The sequence below is a fragment of the Dendrobium catenatum genome, unplaced genomic scaffold (assembly GCF_001605985.2).
Source record: "Dendrobium catenatum unplaced genomic scaffold, ASM160598v2 fragScaff_scaffold_1583, whole genome shotgun sequence".
In the NCBI taxonomy this organism is placed as follows: domain Eukaryota; kingdom Viridiplantae; phylum Streptophyta; class Magnoliopsida; order Asparagales; family Orchidaceae; genus Dendrobium; species Dendrobium catenatum.
Window position 1 is genome coordinate 1,290,462 of NW_021320045.1, and position 5,729 is coordinate 1,296,190.

General features: G+C 30.9%; 1 pseudogene; it reads right to left on the minus strand.

Annotated features, from left to right (window-relative positions):
• Positions 1–232: 232 nt before the first annotated feature.
• LOC110106930 lies at positions 233–3,597 on the minus strand (annotated as a pseudogene).
• Between the last annotated feature and the right edge of the window lie 2,132 nt (positions 3,598–5,729).

A 5,729-nucleotide genomic window follows, 5' to 3' on the forward strand; every position in this document is an offset into this window, starting at 1 on the left:
AGGGAGAGCTATAGACTACATTGAAGCTCTCCCTAGTAAACTTTAGTATATATGGTAGAATATAAAACAATTACTTAACATGAAGAAGGTTTGGAACCAATGCCTTAAATTTGACTTAGTTCCAATTCTTTTATTTTTACTTACGTGGTTTTAATTTTGCATTATAAGTATATTGAATCCAGATAAGGACATGAGAATTGTAGATACATTTTCCTATTATTTTATAAGGGAATGCAGAAGATGATAAGATATACTGAAGAAGCAGCATGAAAAGAAAAGTACATAAACAGTCGTAATTTGATAATGACATCAAATTTTATTATAAGTACCGAGAGTTTTTGGAAGGCCTTGAGCACCATGCTAATTACAGTGGATGAAGTTTGTGTAAAATGACTTGAGCACCATATTGAGGCTGAAGGGTTAAAATGGTATAGGGAGCATGGGCATAGGATGGGGACAACTCAACTGAAAAGAGCTGCAGAATTCTTGCCAAGGCCATTTTAGCTTCCATTAGTGCAAAGCTCTGGCCGATGCAGATTCGAGGACCCCAACCAAATGGGAAGAAGATGAGTTGGTTCTTTGTTGCCTTTGATACTCCTTCAGAAAATCTCTCAGGGTTGAATTCTTAAGCATCTTCACCCCAAAACTCCCGACTATGATGGAGAAGGATGATAGGCAACAGAAGTTGAACCCCACGTGGGAAAGTAAACTCTCCCAGTTTTATTTCTTTGTAAGTTTGTCGAAGGAGTATAACTACTGGTGGATATAATCTTAGAACCTCATAAAAAATCATAGTCACCTACGTGAAGAATATCAAATCTAATAATATGGAGTGTAGCATTGAAAGTTAAGAGGTTTATATGTGCTTGAAGGAAATTTATTATTAAAAAAAATTATAAATATGTATCACAATCAGAAAAGAAATCACGATAATCCCATGTATGTGCTTGAAGGAAATCCCATATATGTTCTTTCATTTCAATCTAATTATTCTATAGTTATACTAAATATCTTCTTATTATGAACAAATGTCTCTATATCCTAACACAATTGTGCATCAATATATCTTCATTCAATTTTTTCCGACAATCATGTGCTCCATAGAAATAAGAGCCAACTCTGAAAAAATAGTTAATGAATCAAGGGCTACTTTTTCCTACTACACCCACAAAAGTAAAGGATTTTTTTTTTACTTCAAATAATTAATTAAATAAAAAGATTCGTGTAGAAAAGCAAAAGGTACATAGGTGCTTACAATCTTCAGCCGGCTTAAGCCCTCAAAGGTCGGTTTGCTTTGCCCAAACACCTGCAAAACCTCATTTCTTGCTTGATCCTGCCAGTTTGGATGCATGCTGAGCACGATCATGGTCCATGTAAGAAGAACGGATGTCGTCTCCTGCCCAGCAAAGTAAAATAGCTTGCACTCCTCAATTACATCTTCTGTAGTCAAACTAGCATCTTGCAGGTGATCTCGTTCTTGAGCATGTCTTCTGTTTGATTCCATCAACAAGCCCAACAAGTCATCAGTCTTAGGTTCACCGTTTTTTATTGCATGCTCTCTCTGTTCAATCATACTTTTCAGTCTTGCAACAACCTCCCTGTAGATTTCATTTCTTCGCCTGTTCTTTTTGGTGGGTATAAATCTACAACTCAAAAATACTGGTTATATTTATCCAACTAGATGTCAAGATCAACTGAAACTAAAAATAACAAAATTTCACCAGAATAAATTAAATTTAACTCTATATAACTATTCCTTCTAATAAGTTCAGTTGAATCAATTAATTACTCTAAACTAATCGACAAATAAGGAAATGAAGACAGCCAAGTGTTCAATCAAAAGAGACATAGATGTGTTCAATGTTAAGAATCTTTCTTAAGAGAAGCAAATTGTTGCTTCATTGCGAAGAAAAATGATTCACCAATATTCAACGTAAACTTTCACTAAGGATTATATATGGATACATTAGAAGAAGAAAATAGAGCATTAATTTTCATTTAGTCATCTGGATGGATTCTCATAATTTTTCTTCATTTTTATTAAAAATAATAAATGATAATTAAAATTAAGATGTTGTAATGTATGAATTTTGTGCATTTGCAAGACAGTGCATCTCAATATAGATTTACATTAAAAAATTCTAATTCTAGGAAACACTTTATTTTCCTTATATAAGCAATATATTTGATTTGAAGGTTTTTAGAAGAGTTTCTTCCCTTATATAAGCAATATATTTGATTTGATAGCTTTAATTCTTCAACTTTATGCTCTATCATCAAAATAAGCCATCAAAACTTCGTGTGGGAGGTCAGTGCTCTTGAATTGATATTATTTGAGCTTTATAATTGACCATTTACAATCGAACTTTTAACAAGCACAAGATTTTGTTACATATTTCTAACCATAGTTTCTATTAGAAACAGTTGATTTTCTTCATATATATTTTTTATTTTTGCTAAAAAATAATTGACAAGTGCTAAAAATCAAGAGTTTGCGATATGTGACTTAAGTGTTTACATGATTTTACGTTTTATATTGTAGGTATGAAATAAATAATTCTAGACCCGAAGAATCTTGTAGCATAAGATTAAACAACTTAAACAATATGATAATTATTTTCAAAAAAATAGCAAAAGAAATGTACCTAAAACCAGGAATATACAAATTACGAGCAGCCTGGATTACAAGCTCAGCTTGCTCTTTCTGTAGTTCAAAAATTCGTCGACCCTCTTTATAGCTAATACCAAATGCTGTTCGGGAGATTGCATCTGCAGAAAATTTTTGGAATTCGCACCAAACATCTATTTCAAACACACCTGAGCTGAACTATCAGCCAACTCCTCCCATCGACTTATTAGCTCATCACAACAAGCAGAAAATAATGGCATCATCATCTGTATGAACACAACAATGATAATATAACTAGAAGGCCTAAATTTCAATTTCTTGATCCATGCCAAATTCATACCACAAAAAAAAAAAAGTACCTTCAACTTCTCAACATGGAAGGCTGGGTTAATGATTCCCCTATGCTTAGCCCATTTCTCACCTTCATAATTTACGACCCCCAGAGTTAGTAGCCTTACAATTGGCGTTGATCTTAGCTTCTCAAAGTGACCAAATTTACTATAAAGAATGTCCTTTACGAGCTCGGGATCCATGATGATCACCCTAGGGCAAGGCCCAAACCAAAAAAATTGCACCTTATTCTTACCTGTATGTTTTTTTTTTTTTCAAATACAACATAAAACAAAAAATAAGCCTTTTGATTCCAAACACCCCCTTTGACAAATTTATAAACGCACCACAAAATTTTTATGTATTTATATCTTAAATAATACATATTTTGATATTTACTTATTTATCACTTGTTATTTTAAAAAATTGTTTTTTCTGGAATTCAGCTCAATCCAGGTTTTCCTCTAAGCTTATTTGAACAAAAGTAAGAGTAAGCCAAAATAATCCTTGGCTTAAGGATCTAGTTTATTCAAAAATCACCCAAATAAAAAATTATTTAAAAACCACAAATATTAAATCATAAAAATCAATCATATGATAATCAATTAATACATAAATTTTTATAACGAAAAACTAACAAATCATTAAGAATTAATCAAGATTTTAATTAAGGGTGATAATATTTATAAGGATTAATTATGATACTTTAAATATTAAATAAACTTCAATAATTATAAAAAGATTGTTACAAATTTATTAATATATAAATACAAAAAGAAAATATATAATAAATACTTAAATTGTATATAAAATTTAATGATAAAATTAATTAACTCATTTTGACTTATTAACTATTAATCAAGATTTTAATTAGCTTTAATAATATTTTATATGCATCAACTATGATAAATTTTAAAGAATAAATAAATACATTATTAATCATAATTAACATGTACTAATTTCTTAAGATTAATTAAATTTTATTATTAAATTTTATTAATATAAATAATATTTTATTATTTTTATAGTTTAATAACTAGTTAGAAATAATTAATTAATCGCATAATCAATCAAAATAATAAAACAGCAACTATAAATCATAATTAATAATAGTTTTAATAATTAAGGTAATTCGAATATAATTAAAAATTAAAATATTTTTGATTAGCTAATATTTAAATAATATTTATTAAACGTAATTCATATCTAATTACAAATAATGATATCAGTATAGATTAAGAAAATTATATCAGATTATCCCTATTAAAAAAATTTTAGGATGGGTTTTAAAAGTTTTTAGTCTATTATAATCGGTTTAAAAGATAAATAGAATAAATAAATAATCTGTATTGCACTTACCTTAAAAAGCTATTTTCAAATATTTTAAAATTCATCTCCACTAAAAGCTTGATCATGATATCCTAACAATTTATTTTTCATAAATTAATCAAATAAGTTTAAGCGGATACTCAATTAAATGATTTTTTTACGCTTATCTTCATTTCACCCATTAAAACCGCTCACTGTTTCATTTGTGTTAAGATTAAGCTTGCCCAAAGTTTCTTTCAGCTTACAGTTGCTCCGAACTCCAAAGTTCCACTCAAGAGAGAAGCTCCACAAATTGAGGAAGGATTTGGAAGGAGATTTTCGGCTGCTATCTTTGTGAATGGAGGACGGTGGCCGGTCATCCTTGGATGACCGGAACACCAATACTCTTAGATCTACCGCGCGTCCAACTTTGTTGGATACAAAAGGTAGTTTTACATTCAATCGCAGCTTCCCTAGTTTTTTTAACTCTCCTCTAGTGATTAGAGAGGGAGGGTGTGCTTCTAAGAAAGCATCCTTGATGGAGAACGATAAAGGAAAAGGAATTTTGGTGGATTTGAAAAATAAGTCTTGCTCAACCTTGTCGGTTTTGATTCCTAGAGCTAATGATTTGTAGGCTTCCACTTCTAGTGATACTAACCACAATTTGAATAATAATAATGTGTGGATTAGAAAATCACACATTAAAATTAATTCAAATAAAATTCATGAAGGAAGTATAGGGGCTGGTGTGGTTAAACTTGACTTGGAAAATGAAAAATCCAATGTCCATGTTCTAAGAAATTCATTGGTAGTGAAAATCCTTTGCAAAAAATTACCCTTCTCTAATTGTGCTTTTGAATTAAGAAAGCAATGGGTTAAATTTGGAGGATTTCACAATACGTCACTTGGATTAGATTGGTTCTCAGGAGGCAATGGAGGAAGTTCTCAATGGAGGCCCTTGGTACGTGAGAGATTTTGTCGTTGGGCTAGACAAATGGACTCCCCATTTTTCTCCTCATTCCTTAGATGGAATTTCTTCTCTGATCTGGGTTCGTCTTCCTCACTTGCCGTTGCACTGTTGGGACGAAACCAACATTACGAGAATTGTTTCGAGTATAGGGACTCCATTATTATTGGATGGCAACATGTTTAGATGGGGGAGGAGGGAATTCGCTAGAGCATGTGTTCGGGTTAATTTGAACTCGAAACACCCAAGTGGTATTTTGGTTGAAGGAATTCATGGCAAATTTTATCAGAAATTTGAATATGAGAATTTATCTTCAAATGTGGAAGAATTGGACATAAAGATGTGGTATGTCAAAAGGATTTTAAAAATCTGGATTTAAATGAAAAGGATGTTCACAAAGATATTTCAATTATTGAAGATAGATCCTATGGTCCTTGGATGCACGTCAAATTCAAACCTCATAGAATTAAGAATATTAACCAGATTATTTGATCG